Raw genomic sequence first — 16,343 nt, forward strand, 5'->3', positions numbered from 1 at the left:
ATATTTTTTTCTAAATAAGGGTCATTCAAAAGAATATGCCAATGTTTTCTAATTATGGTTTCTATCTCTTTAGGTTCTTTCACCTATAGTTCAGCATTTTATGTCCATGACATTCAGAAAAAATGTTAATTTTAGTGGTTTTCAGATTGTTTTAGAGGAGTCCCTCATTGATTGTTCGGCAATCTATTGTTAATACTGCTAGGTCACCTGGTTACCGGGTCATCAACCCACCAAACACCATTGCTTTATATATGAGCTACCAATACACACCATGTAATGCAACTGACGAAGAACCCATTATGGGTTCGAAAGGCGTTTTGCTTTTCATTTTTATGTTTTTATTATATTCTGTTTTTTAAAATACTAACGGAACGGACCGCGCCAAACTTTCTTTGATCAAATTGGGGATATCCAATAGAAACCCATATCGGAGAAACTCACTGTTCCCACACCGGACGGGTAAACCCACCGGAACTCCAAGAGGCTGCAGACCGCTCCAATTTTAACAATACCTGCTATATGTGTTGTGCCATTTTGCGCAACTCAACAAGGTGAGTGTACACCTATACAAATTATTGATATCCAGCTATCCTGAGTTAACCTACACATCCAGCGCCCTTTTTTCTTGTCTCCTGTCCCCACTTTATCTTCTTTATGGAGTGGATGGAACTGTAAGATCATTGAAAGATCCCTAATAGAGATGAGCGAACATACTCGTCCGAGCTTGATGCTCGTTCGAGCATTAGCGTACTCGAAACTGCTCGTTGCTCGGACGAATACTTCGCCCGCTCGAGAAAATGGCAGCTCCCGCCGTTTTGCTTTTTGGCGGCCAGAAACAGAGCCAATCACAAGCCAGGAGACTCTGCACTCCACCCAGCATGACGTGGTACCCTTACACGTCGATAGCAGTGGTTGGCTGGCCAGATCAGGTGACCCTGGGATAGACTAGCCGCTGCCCGCGCTGCTCGGATCATTCTGTGTCTGGATGCCGCTAGGGAGAGAGCTGCTGCTGGTCAGGGAAAGCGTTAGGGTGTTCTATTAGAATAGTGTTAGGCAGGAGTGATTCAACAAGAACCCAACAGCCCTTCTTAGGGCTACAATAACGTTATACTTTTTTTTTTTTTTTGTTTGCTTGTGGCTGGGCTTGCTGGCACTAGTAGTGCAGCTAGTACCATATTGTGAGGAATTTGCAGGGGGACTTGCTACCGTTGTGTTTAGCTCTTAGTGACACACATATCCACCTCAAACACCAAAGTGGGAAAATTTATTAGGGGTTTGATTTCAACTTTCATTTTCAAAATGTTTAACCCGAGGGCTAGGGGTAGAGGACGAGGACGAGGGCGGGGACGTGGGCGTCCAACTACTGCAGGAATCAGAGGCCGTGGTCCTGGGCGGGGTGAGACACCACCTGCTGATGAGGGAGCAGGGGAACGCCGCAGAGCTACACTCCCTAGGTTCATGTCTGAAGTTACTGGGACTCGTGGTAGAGCACTGTTGAGGCCAGAACAGTGCGAACAGGTGATGTCGTGGATTGCCGACAATGCTTCGAGCAATTTGTCCACCAGTCAGTCTTCCACGCATTCCACCCATGTCACCGAAATCGGCAGTCCTCCAGCTCCTGCACCTCAGCCTCCTCCCCCCCAGTCTGCCCCCTCCCAGGAAAATTTGGCATTTGAACCGGCATACTCTGAGGAACTGTTTTCTGGACCCTTCCCACAGTCACAAACCACTTGTCCGGTTGCTGCTGAGCAATTTTCCGATGCCCAGGTTTTCCACCAGTCGCAGTCTGTGGGTGATGATGACCTTCTTGACGTAGTGGAAGAAGTGTGTAAAGAGGTGTCCGACGATGAGGAGACACGGTTGTCAGACAGTGGGGAAGTTGTTGTCAGGGCAGGAAGTCCGAGGGGGGAGCAGACTGAGGGATCGGAGGATGATGAGGTGACAGACCCAAGCTGGGTTGATAGGCCGGGTGAACACAGTGCTTCTGAGACGGAGGAGAGTCCTCGACCAGAACAGGTTGGAAGAGGCAGTGGTGGGGCCAGACGGAGAGGCAGGGCCAGAGCTGGTGCATCAGCGCCAAATGTGTCAACTAGTGAAGCTCCCGTGGCGAGGGCTCCTGCGGCGAGGGCTAGATTTTCATAAGTCTGGAGGTTCTTTAAGGAAACACCGGATGACCGACGGACTGTGGTGTGCAACATTTGCCAAACCAGGATCAGCAGGGGTTCCACCACTAATAGCTTAACTACCACCAGTATGCGCAGGCATATGAATGCTAAACACCCCACTCAGTGGCAACAAGCCCGTTCACCTCCGGCCGTGCACACCACTGCTCCTTCCCCTGTGTCAGCTGATAGTCAGCCCCCTGCCCAGGACCCTGCCACAAAAACCCCATCGTCGCCTCCACGATCCTCCACAGCATCCACCAGCGTTCAGCTCTCCATACCCCAGACGCTGGAGCGGAAACGCAAATATAGTGCAACCCACCCGCACGCCCAAGCCCTTAATGTCCACATCTCCAGATTGCTCAGCCTGGAGATGCTGCCCTATAGGCTAGTAGAGACCGAGGCCTTTCGCAACCTCATGGCGGCGGCCGCCCCTCGGTATTCGGTCCCCAGCCGCCACTACTTTTCCCGATGTGCCATCCCAGCCCTTCACCAGCATGTGTCAGACAACATCATCCGTGCCCTGACCAACGCCGTTTCTGACAAGGTCCACCTGACCACGGACACGTGGACGAGTGCTGCCGGGCAGGGCCACTATATATCGCTGACGGCACATTGGGTTAACTTGGTGGAGGCTGGGACCGAGTCTGACCCTGCGGCTGGTCATATACTGCCGACGCCAAGGATTGCGGGGCCTACCTCGGTCCAGGTGTTTCAGGCCTACCATGCCTCCTCCTCCTCCCACCCCTCCTCCACCTCCTCCTCCGAACTACCATCCGTGGGCATGGCGCCATCAGTCGGTAGCTCTAGGCACAGCAGCAGTGCCGTCGCTAAGCGACAGCAGGCGGTGCTCAAACTGCTGAGCCTAGGCGATAAAAGGCACACCGCCCAAGAACTATTACAGGGCATCACGGCGCAGACTGATCTGTGGCTGGCACCGCTGAACCTGAAGCCAGGCATGGTTGTGTGTGACAACGGCCGTAACCTGGTGGCGGCTCTGCAACTCGGCAGACTGACACATGTGCCATGCCTGGCCCATGTGTTAAATCTGATAGTTCAGCGTTTCCTCAAGACATACCCCAATCTGTCTGATTTGCTCACGAAGGTGCGCCGCATCTGTGCGCATTTCAGGAAGTCCAGCACAGATGCTGCCACTCTCAGGGCAGCGCAACGCCGCCTCCAACTGCCCGCTCACCGACTGTTGTGCGACGTGCCCACGAGGTGGAAATCAACACTGACCATGTTATCCAGAGTTTACCAGCAGCGCCGAGCGATTGTAGACTGCCAGATGTCAACTTCCACCAGAACTGGTAGTCAGGTCAGTCAGCTTCCTCAAGTCTACAATGAGGAGTGGACGTGGATGTCTGATATCTGTCAGGTGCTGAGTAACTTTGAGGAGTCAACACAGATGGTCAGTGGCGATGCCGCCATCATCAGCCTCACCATCCCGCTGCTTGGCCTGTTGAAAAAATCTCTGATCAGCATGAAGTCGGAAGCTTTGCGCTCGTCACAAGAGACGGGGGAAGAAGATTCCCTTGTTGATAGCCAAAGCACCCTTAGGTCTGTTTCTCAGCGCATATCGGAGGAGGTGGAGGTGGAGGAGGATGAGGAGGAAGAGGAGGAGAATGTTGGCGAGACACAAGAGGGGACCATTGTTGAGTCCTTCACTGTTCAGCGTGTATGGGCAGAAGAAGAGGAGTTGGAGGAGTTGGAGGAGGAGGAAATGGACAGTCAGGCCAGTGAGGGGAGTGAATTCTTACGCGTTGGTACTCTGGCGCATATGGCAGATTTCATGCTAGGCTGCCTATCCCGTGACCCTCGCGTTCAAAGAATTTATTCCAGCACCGATTACTGGGTGTTCACTCTCCTGGACCCACGGTACAAGCAAAATCTTTCCACTCTCATCCCTGGAGAGGAAAGGAGTGTGAGAATGCATGAATACCAGCAGGCCCTGGTGCACAAGCTGAAACAGTATTTCCCTTCTGACAGCGCTAGCGGCAGAGTGCGTAGTTCTGCGGGACAAGTAGCGAGGGAGAGTAGGCGAGCAGGCAGCTTGTCCAGCACTGGCAGGGGTACGCTTTACAAGGCTTTTGCCAGCTTTATGTCACCCCAGCAAGACACTGTCACCTGTCCCCAGTCTCGGCAGAGTAGGGCTGATCTTTACAGAAAGATGGTGAGGGAGTACGTAGCTGACCATACCATCGTCCTAAATGATCACACAGCTCCCTACAACTACTGGGTTTCAAAGCTGGACATGTGGCACGAACTGGCGCTGTACACCTTGGAGGTTCTTGCCTGCCCTGCCGCTAGCGTCTTGTCCGAGCGGGTTTTCAGTGCAGCTGGTGGCATCATCACCGATAAGCGTACACGCCTGTCGACTGACAGCGCTGACAGGCTGACGCTTATTAAGATGAATAAAGCCTGGATTTCTCATAATTTCCATTCTCCACCAGGTGAAGGAAGCTCAACCTGAATAATTTATCCACTCCTCCTCCTCCTCATTTTCCTCCTTCTCCTCCTCTTTGTACAGTAAAGCAGAGGAAACTGGCTATTTTTTGACAGGGCCCACTGGCTCTAGCTATAGTACTTTATGAATTTAATTTTTCTGGAGGGCCACCGACCCGGTCCTCTGTTTTAAACAATTTTTGGGAGTGCCACATACAGGCACTCAATCTATTCCATTTTTCTGGAGGGCCACCTACCTGCTCCTCTGGTTTGAAAACTTTTTTGGACTGCCACATACAGGCACTCAATCTATTCCATTTTTCTGGAGGGCCACCTACCTGCTCCTCTGGTTTGAAAACTTTTTTGGACTGCCACATACAGGCACTCAATCTATTCCATTTTTCTGGAGGGCCACCTACCTGCTCCTCTGGTTTGAAAACTTTTTTGGACTGCCACATACAGGCACTCAATCTATTCCATTTTTCTGGAGGGCCACCTACCTGCTCCTCTGGTTTAAAAACTTTTTGGGACTGCCACATACAGGCACTCAATCTATTCAATTTTTCTGGAGGGCCACCTACCTGCTCCTCTGGTTTGAAAACTTTTTGGGACTGCCACATACAGGCACTCAATCTATTCCATTTTTCTGGAGGGCCACCTACCTGCTCCTCTGGTTTGAAAACTTTTTTGGACTGCCACATACAGGCACTCAATCTATTCCATTTTTCTGGAGGGCCACCTACCTGCTCCTCTGGTTTGAAAACTTTTTTGGACTGCCACATACAGGCACTCAATCTATTCCATTTTTCTGGAGGGCCACCTACCTGCTCCTCTGGTTTGAAAACTTTTTGGGACTGCCACATACAGGCACTCAATCTATTCCATTTTTCTGGAGGGCCACCTACCTGCTCCTCTGGTTTGAAAACTTTTTTGGACTGCCACATACAGGCACTCAATCTATTCCATTTTTCTGGAGGGCCACCTACCTGCTCCTCTGGTTTGAAAACTTTTTTGGACTGCCACATACAGGCACTATCCAAATTAAATTGTCTCCATAGCAGCCTCCACACGTTGTCTCTATTGCTACCTCCAAAAGTCGTCCATATAGCTGCCTCCATACATCGTCCCTTTATCAAACGAGGTGTGTCAGGCAGAAATTTGGGTTGTTTTCATGGATTCCACATCAAAGTTGTTAACTTTGTCGCCACCCAGCTGTGTTATCCACAAAATATACTGGCAAACTTTTATCATTTACCAATATTATTTCAGCGCTTCTTGCGCTTCTGTTTACATTCCCCTCACCCGCCATATCCTAAACTTATAAGAACGCTACTACACTTGATCTTATACAAAAGGTTCTTATAAGTGCTGTTTGGGGAGTAGCCTAGAGACAGGGGCTTGGATTGGCGAAAGCTCGCCTGGAAGCGGAGCGCCAGCTCCATCCCAAGATACAACTAACATAGTTTTAAGTGCAGCACCTTTAATCTACTACTAGTTCACTGCCTCCATAATAATAATAATAATAATCTTTATTTATATAGCGCCATCATATTCCGTAGCGCTTTACAAATCATAGGAAACAAATACAAATGTAATGTAACAGAGCACAACATTTGTATGGAACAACAGGAGTGAGGTCCCTGCTCACCAGAGCTTACGGTTTATGAAGATGATGGGGTAACACGAGGTAAAAGAATTTTTAATGGTCAAGCCATTCTTCTTAGGGAATAGAACAAAATATAATAAATGGAATTGCTGTCGCTTGAACCACTCAGCCGTCACCAGGTCCAGGGTGAATGGGACTGCATAGAAGTCTGGTGCCTGTTGGTTGCTGGATAACAGATGGGAGGACGACACAGGACAGGTTAGTAGAAGAGTTAAAACTTCATGCAGTTAATGAGTGTTATAGGCTTGCCTAAAGAAATGGGTTTTAAGAGCACGTTTGAAACTTTGGAGGTTAGGTATTAGTCTGATAGTCCGGGGCAGAGCATTCCATAGAATTGGTGCAGCTCTAGAGAAGTCTTGGAGACGCGAGTGGGAGGTCCGCACTAGGGTAGAGGTTGATCTAAGATCACTGGCGGATCTAAGAGCACGGGTTGGGCGATAGACTGAGATAAGAGAGGAGAGGTAGGGGGGTGCAGCATTATACAGAGCTTTATGGATGAGGGTTATTATTTTAAACTGTATTCGAAAGGAGACTGGCAGCTAGAGCAGCGACTGGCATGAACTGTAGGCATACATGGTCCCCTTATCAAACGAGCTGTGTCAGGCATAATTTTGGGTTGTTTTCATGGCTTCCACAACAAACTTGTTAACTTTGTCGCCACCCTGCTGTGTAATCCACAAAATATACTGGCAAACTTTTATCATTTACCAATATTATTTCAGCGCTTCTTGCGCATCTTTTTCCATTCCCCTCACCCGCCATATCCTAAACTTATAAGAACGCTATTACACTTGATCTTATACAAAAGGTTCTTAGAAGTGCTGTTTGGGGAGTAGCCTAGAGACAGGGGCTTGGATTGGCGAAAGCTCGCCTGGCAGCGGAGCGCCAGCTCCATGCCAAGATCCAGCTAACATAGTTTTAACTGCAGCACCTTTAATCTACTACTAGTTCACTGCCTCCATACATGGTCCCCTTATCAAACGAGCTGTGTCAGGCAGAATTTTGGGTTGTTTTCATGGCTTCCATGTTAACTTTGTCGCCACCCTGCTGTGTAATCCACAAAATATACTGGCAAACTTTTATCATGTACCGATATTATTTGAGCGCTTCTTGCTCACCTCCTTTGGTTCCTCTCTGCCACCCATTGGTTTGAAGCCTGAGTCCATTTAGGGTATGTCCCCATGCCACTCTCTAGCCTGCCGCTGCCTCTGCATGAAGTCCCCTATAGTGTCAGGGTCAATTATTGGATGTTTTAGATGCTATCTAGCTTCAATCTGTCACTCTGTCATGGCCATGCTGTTGCCCATAATTTTGGCATAATGGTGCGATTAAGCAGCCTCAGAGGCATCCATGCATGCTGCCCATGCTGTTTCCTGTCCATTTCCGTGGTGTTTCCATCCTTTTCTGAGGTTCCCTGGTGTTTGGCCAAGCTTCCCTGTGCAGAGCCTTGGTCCCCTTGAAAAATGCTCGAGTCTCCCATTGACTTCAATGGGGCTCGTAATTCGAGACGAGCACTCGAGCATCGGGAAAAGTTTGTCTCGAATAACGAGTACCCGAGCATTTTAGTGCTCGCTCATCTCTAATCCCTAACCATTATTACACCCCATTCCAAATTATTATTCATCTCTGATTTTCCTAAATGGTTGATGCAAATGACAGTCAGTATAATAAAAGTCATCACCCATGACCGTATAAATCGAATTTTATTTCACAAACCTGTATATTTTTACAAATTAAATGAAACCAAATTATTATGCACAGCAGAGGTTCAAAACATTTTATAGGTTGCAAAGAACTGAAAAAGGTCATTTGTTAAATTTGCAGCATTTGGAGGTCACATTCAATGAAATCAAAAGCTATTTCAATCCATAACATCCTAACAGGCCAAGTTACACGTAACTGCTTCTTTGATATCACCTTCACAAGTCTTGCATCTATTGAACTTGTGAGTTTTTGGAGAGTTTCTGTTTGAATTTCTTTGCATGATGTCAGAATAGCCTCCCAGAGCTACTGTTTTATTGTGAACTGCCTCCCACCCTCATAGATCTTTTGCTTGATGATATTCCAGAGGTTCTCTATAGGTTTGAGACCATGGTAAGATAGTGGCCACCATGATTTTCTTATGCCCGCAGCAGCCAATGATACGGAGGTATCTTTTCAGAATGAGATGGTGCATTGTCAAGTTCAATGGATGCAAGAATTGTGCAGGTGATATAGAAAACAGGTTCCTATGTTAAAGGACATCTACCACCAGGATGAAGAATTGCAAACCAAGCACACTTACTTACTGGTATGTGCCCTTCTGGCAGGACCCACTCTTCTTTAAGCTTTTTATGTCCTGGTTTTTACAAAAAAGGCTTTTAAATTATGCAAATGAGCCAGTGGGGATCCATAGGTGTTAATGGAGCCTCGAGCTCCATCAGGCTCATTTGCATAATTTTAAAGCCTTTTTTTCCTTAAAAAAGGCAATAAGAAAGTAACAGAAGAGCAGATCCAGCCAGAGGGGGCACACATCAGTTTGTCAGTGTGCTTGGCTTGCAATCCTTTAATCCAATAATTTGCATAATTATTTGGAATGTGGTGCAGTTCTCCAAAAATTAGTAAAGGACATCACATCACTCCACTGGGTGTGCAAGAGTGTACTCAATCAAGTAGCATAGTATAATAATAATAAATCACTTGGCACTCCATTTGATGATGCAAAAACACAGAATTTTACTGGTCTACAAAGTATGACAATCCAAATTCATGTAATGTTTCGGTCTTTACTATAGACCATCTTCAGACACGTAGGAGAAAAGCCTCAGCAACACTTGCTGCTTTTTCTACTGCCTTTCGCTGCACAACGGCTCATCGTCATCCTCTTCCACACCTTGCAATGAGTGTCTGAAGAAGGTCTATAGTAAAAACCGAAACGTTACATGAATTTGGATTGTCATACTTTGTACACCAGTAAAATTCTGTGTTTTTGCATCATCAAATGGAGTGCCAAGTGTTTTATTATCATTATAGTTCTCCAAAGAAACTTTGCTGCTCTCTACTTGCACATGGCACACAACTTTGACTCTGTAGTGCCGACAATCACATGTGCCAGGTTAAGTGCTGCCATGCAAGAGTGGCAGATCACGCAGCAAACACTAGGTAAGGTTGAGAGCATCTGTGCCACCAATATAGTGGCTGTGCTGAACCTGGGCTAAATGATACCTGTATGTCACATGTAATTAACCTTGTAGATCAACACTTCTTAAATTTCACTGAGCGGGCGCAAGGTGCTGATAAAGTCAAGAAATCTGAGCACTCGTTTCAGTTATTTCTAAGTGGCACAAGATGCTCTCCTGGACTTGCAATATCAAACCACCACATGACTTGTGGAATTCAACACTGCACATGCTAGAGCAAGTCTATGAGAAGCAGAAAGAAGTGGACAACATTCTCATGCACCATTGAATGTAAAGAGCATGCGTCATTTAGATGTCTGACAGTGAACCAAGATGCCTTTAGGGTTCTGAAACCCTTGGAAGGGGCCACAAAATTAGCCAATAGGGGCAGCTGTGGCCGGTGCAGGGAAGAAGGTGACCAGGCGTATATTTCTACGTGACCTGTCTTTGTTGGTGAGCCCTGAGAAGAAGGTACCTGTCAGGTTCGCTAGGGAGAATGCTGGGACTTCTGGTTCTTCTGCTGGTGCCAGCAGCGTTCTCCGACCCCCGGCGCATATCCGCGCAAACTCCACCTCTTGTCCCGGGCAGCGGCTGCCTGATGGTTCTGCACCATGAAGGGTTAATTCCCAGAAGCTGTCCAGCTCCTATCAGGTTCTGGAGGTGGAGTTCTGGCTGCATAAATTGCAGCTTCACTAGTCACCTGTGCCAGTGTTTGAAATCCCTTCATCACTCGCTTGCTGCATTAGGTTGATTTGCTCTGTATCTGTGTTATTGTGACCTCGGCTAGTTTTTGACATTGACTCTTTGCTTACTGATTTTGCTCTTGACGTACCCTCTCATTGTGACTCCGGCTAGTTTACCATTCTTTTGTGTTTTATGTTTGTCAGTCTGTTTCTGTTTCCCTTCCCACTCTTATCCAGTGTATTTCGAGTCTTCAAGTAGTCGCCCCACGGTTTAGCGTGGGGGGGCTATAGGAAGGGACAGAGGTTGGGACAAGCTCAGGGCACACTATCCCCTGTCTTCTGTGTTACCCAACCCTAACAGTACCATGGTGGAGCAGAAGAGGAAAATAATGATGAGAAGCATCAACCAGAGGAACGTGAGGAGAAAAGGGAACAGGAAGAGAAGGATTAGACAGGCATTTCATACACATAAAACTGACTGTCGTTTACTGGACTGGATTACAGGACTTTGGAATGCAAAGGCTATTTTATGAGCACTCAGACTTCTGGGCAGGCAAATTGCAACAGTGTCCTAAAGTAGGCCACTATGCTCATGGTTTTCTTTCCTGTCCAGCCTCTACTGTCATGTTCAGAATGGTTTAGCATCAGAATGATAGGGAAGGGGGAGTGGTGTTGCCTGCTGTCATGCATCACGTTTTCATTAATAACCATTTTTGGAACTGCACAAGCTTTTAATAGTTTTGTTTCAAACTTTTTGGACATTTGGAATGTTTTTTTTACTCTATTCACACTTTGGGATAATTATTTTTATATTTTGATAACCGGGCATTTTGGGCACCTAACCCTCTTAAGTTCGGCACCACCCTTAATCAAACAAGCTAGCTTCTACATACACATTAAAAAGGTAGAAGAGAAAATGTAAACAGTACTAAGATATCAATAACATGAAGTTTTATTGTGCAAAATGTATTAAACATTAAAAATCATACAAAACAGACCATTGTTTAGCTTGCAAGGCTTAAAAGGGTTGTTCAAGAGCTAAAATTCCTTTACATATGGTGAAGGACTTAGCCTGAGAGCAAAGAGAACTTAGCCTGAGAGCATGACACCTTTGAACATAGGCAGGGCAGTAGAGCAGGATGGTGACTTCTCGGAAAGTGCAGCAGGAGGCACACAGCAGTGCTTGTGGAGATCAATTCCAGGGCCAAAAAGTGTACCAGGTCAGAAAGCAAGCCACTGAGTGGAGTACCAAGAGAAGTACCAACATGAATTGCAGAAAAACCCTAATTTTAACTTGGGAAGTCTCAAAATGGAGCACATAGTATTTGGCCAACATGAGAAGTACTTGAGCATGAACCTGTTTTTACTTGGTTTCAAGATGCATTGGCACCATGACTTTTGGCGTAGTGTGGTAGGATTTGCTAGAGATGGTATTTGCTAGAGATGGTATTTGCTAGAGAAAGACTTTGACGTGGAGAAGTGTTAAGGGTATGGATAATTTTTCATTTTCACCATCCTTAGTTATTTATTGTTCATTGTTATTATTTTCTGAAACAATTGGTATGAGCTGTGGCCCCTTTAAGAGTGCATGTACAGCAGGGGTACTGAAGAATGTGCAAGTCTTGCTATATCCCAGCAGATGGTTATTATGTTATTATGTGATTATGTGACATGAGATTTTTTGAGATGTCATCATCACAGGTGTAACTTGAATCTGCCAGCTCCCCCACACTATCATGTATTAACAGTACTGGGGAACTATCACCCAATGGGTCATTTCAGGTTATGCCTCAGGCCATCATTACCAACAAGTGGTGGTGTGACAGCATCACTTTATACCCCTTTTCATGAGGTTCATCAACAACAAGTAATGGTGGACTAAAAAGGTATGTTGGACACATGTGCCATAACCAGTGCTTCCCAAAATTTAATAGGTTTGAAAATAGAACCATTGAAAAGTCTTTCAAACTCCCCAGTGAAAAGCTACAGGTGAAGCAAGGCAACATAAAAAATGCCTCCATATAAAACATAACATAGAGCAGGTATATAACTAATACACATAGTTTTAATTGTTTCAAGAGAACACTGGTTAAGGTGCACATAAGGTGCTTTACTTTTGAGTAACAATTTGAGTAGGTTGTTTAACCTGTTTTACATGAAACCTGCTTATTCTGTCATTCCACAGTAATGGTATGTTAAGCAGCAGGGAAAGGTTAACAAAAGTTGTCACACCCTCCGCTCCTGGACTGTACAATACGTGTGTTTATTAAAGTTCCCCTAAGTCTACCTGCACATGGGCCACAAACAACAATTGAGGTCCACTCAAGAACCTATGACAGTAGAAAAAAAGGGAAATTGGAGTTTTAGGACTCAATCGACTATAAATTACATTATATTTTGAATGGGTTTTCTGGCTATGCTAATAATAGAAGTATAAGCTTCTGAATAGATGGATAATGCTATAATTGACTTTTTATGCTTGATAAATCAAAACATTGCATTCTATTAATCCCTTACCGATGTTTGTTTTTATCTTAATGATCAGACTCTATTTTTATACTCGTGTATAAGCCGAGTTTTTCAGCACAAAAAATGTGTTGAAAAACATCCCCTCGGCTTATACACGAGTCTATTACCAAAAAAAAATTACCCACTTAAAAAAAATAAACTTAAATACTCGCCCTCCGATGTCAACGCGGCTTACCGATGTCCCCGATGTCAGCGTGTTCCGTCTTCTTTCTTCTCCGCAGCTCTTCTTCTTTCTTCCGGCATGGATGCGGCCATGTTTTCTTCGTGGCCGCGCATACTATGACGTCAGCAGCGGCCGCGTCATAGTATGCGCATGCTAGAAGAAAACATGGCCGCGTCCATCCCGGAAGAGAGAAGAGGAGCTGCGGAGAAGGAACAAGATGGGACGCGCTGAAATAGGGGACATCGGTAAGCCGCGCCGACATCGGAGGGTGAGTATTTAAGTTTATTTTTTTAAGGGCCGTGGGTGCAGGCTGCTGTATACTGCTAGGGGCTTGCTGTATACTGCTAGGGGCTTGCTGTATACTGCTAGGGGCTTGCTGTATACTACTAGGGGCTTGCTGTATACTACTAGGGGCTTGCTGTATTCCCACCCTCGGCTTATACTCGAGTCGTTTTTTTCCCAGTTTTGGTGGTAAAGTTAGGGGTCTCGGCTTATACTCGGGTCGGCTTATACCCAAGTATATACGGTAATAAAAAATTAAAAATTTGACAAAGTTCTTTGAAAATAAATAATTTTTCCAAAGGTTGAAATGTTCTTCTTTTCAGGCAGATAGTTAAACTACCCAAAAAGCTTAATAAGTAAGATTTCTGGAATGTCTGCTTTTTGACCATATGGTTTTTCAAGTATCCTCTCATTTTCCTAGGTTTTTATGAGGCTTAGAACTTGAAGGGGCGACTCAGCTTTCAAGTGACTTTGAAAGGCCTAAATAATAGTAAAACCCCATAAATTACCCCACTATAGAAACTAAACCCCTCAACATATGTAGAACAACTTATATTAAGTCTATTAACCCTAAATAGTGTTTCACATGGGTTAAAACAAAATGGAAGTGCAATTTAGAAACTTATGATTTTTTTTTTTGCAAAATACATTTATTATGCCAAAAATGACACTTTCATAATGAATAAAATGATGAAATGCTCTAGAAAGTTTGATGCCCAATTTCTCCTGAGTGTAGCCATACCCCATATGTGGCAACTGCTGTATGGGTGCACGTCTGGGCATAGAATGAAAGCAGTGACAGAACAGATTTGTATTGTAACATTGTACAGGCTATAAAATTTGTATTTTTTTTGGTAATGCAAACATATGAGGGCTTATTATTTGTAGAATGAGAAACAATGTATACATAATTCATTTGGTGGTCTAAAGTTGATTCGCTGATTTTATTAACCTTTTAACTCAAGGGGGACACAAACAAAATCATCAATTTTTATTTTTGATTTTTTTAACCTCTTCCTACACCAAGCTATATGCCCTCCTTCAGGTGCCGAGAGCCGTGGAAGACAGTCGTGAATAATCAACAATCGGAAGGCATCGACAGAGGGCTGATGGCGTAGGGGTAGCACCGGAGGGCAAATTTACATATGTGAGTTAATATTTTTTTTTTAGCCAAACTAAAGATCTGCGTGCCTAACTAAAGTATGTGACATCAGCATTAAATAGCCTACAGGGTTGTGTGCTTGCATGATTTCATCATGTGAGCAATGATAGGTTTCCCTTAACGATAAAATGGTTTTTACATGTGCCTTTAACATGTGATTGAAAATTAGAACAAATGATTAAGCACTGGCGCTATCTAGTGGTGTATTACTGTAATAGCCTGATATTTGTACATTGAAACAATTCTCCCTGTCAACAAAAACCAGTGTCTGTTGTGACCATGATAAAAAGGGAAAACATTTTTAAAAAGTGTTAAAAATGACAGCACTCCAAACTTCCATTTAATCGTTGTGTACTACGTTAGTTTATTAACAGGGGACCATCAAAACCTTTCAGCAAGAGAGGCTCCAGACCACAGGAGCTGGAACACTGCGGTGGTCACCAGTGAATAAAATAGTACACAACAATTGACTTAAAGCTTGGAGAACTGCCTTTATTGTTGGAGTTGCTCTATATTTGGGGGGAATTTGGCCACATTTTGTGCCCGGCACCTGAATTTTATTTTGAGAATTGTGTTGCTTGGGTTGGGTTATAAAAAAGAGAGGTCCATGTTGGCCCGGTACACTACTATGTGGCTACACCCACCCCTGCCCATCGCGGGGTGCGTAAAATGGTGAGATCTGCCCTTCCCCACTCACTGCTAAATTCACCATGCAAGTGAGAGGGACAGCATTTTGATAAGGACAGGAAGTGTATAGGAGGTTGACTTCCTGTCTGCTCAGATGAAGGAGGCACTGGCAGCCTGAATAAAACCCCTGAGGTAGTCTCCTGTTGGAGATGATACTCTTGGGGAGCCCTCTACCCAGGGCAGCATCTGCCATGAGGCGAGATGAAAATCTCGCTTCAGGCGGTAGAATGCGGGTCCCTGTAAAGGGCAGCGAAATTCGCCGCTCTAAAGTGGACGATTCGGGCGTCCATTAACGCCTGAATCGCCCACCAGCTAAATAAATCGTGCCTGTCTCTTTAAGACAGAGGCACGATTTATATGCGGAGCAACGCAGCTGCTCCGTTCTAATCAGTGACGCAGGCGTCATGACGTCACGCCGCCTGTGTCTCTGTGCGGAGCCGCGGCTCACAGAAGAGTCGCATGAAGACTGGAGCCACGCGCCGAGGAAGCAGCTGCCTGCAGGTGAGTAAATATTTTATTATTTTTCATGTATTTTAACTAATTAAATGTGGCCACTATTTAATAGTGGGGGGGGGGGGGGGGCGCTATATATATCATATGGGGCCAGAATTATTTTATACTGGGGGGGGGGATAATGGAATGCTATGTATTTTATTTGGGGCTATAATTATTTTATACTGGGGGGGGGGTTGCTATATATATCATATGGGGCCAGAATTATTTTATACTGGGGGGGGGATGATGGAATGCTATGTATTTTATTTGGGGCTATAATTATTTTATACTGGGGGGGATGCTATTTATTTATATTATTTGGGGCTATACCGTAATTATTTTATACTGGGGGGGATGCTATATATAGATATTATTTGGGGCTATAATTATTTTATACTAGGGGGGTGCTGTATATATTATATGGGGCCATAATTATTTTATACTAGGGGGGGGGTTCTGTATATTTTATTTGGGGCTATAATTATTTTATACTTGGGGGGGATGCTATAGTTATTATTTGGGGCCATAATTATTTTATACCGGGGGGGTGCTATTTATATCATATGGGGCCAGAACTATTTTATACTGGGGGGGGGGAGATGCTATAGATATTATTTGGGGCTATAATTATTTTATACTGGGGGGTGCTGTATATATTATATATCACTATATCACTAAGCTGGGGGGATGTATATGGGATACCGTATATCACTAAGCTGGGGGGATGTATATGGGATACAGTATATTATTAAGTTGGGGGGCCTGCAAATCGGGTACAGTATATTACTTAGCTGCAGGAGCTGTATATGGGATACAGTATATTACTAAGCTGGGGGGGCTGTATATCGGGTACAGTATATTACTTAGCTGGGTGGGGACTGTATATGTTGGGCAAGATTTTATCCCTATAT

Source organism: Engystomops pustulosus, chromosome 2, assembly GCF_040894005.1.
Source record: "Engystomops pustulosus chromosome 2, aEngPut4.maternal, whole genome shotgun sequence".
Lineage (NCBI taxonomy): Eukaryota > Metazoa > Chordata > Amphibia > Anura > Leptodactylidae > Engystomops > Engystomops pustulosus.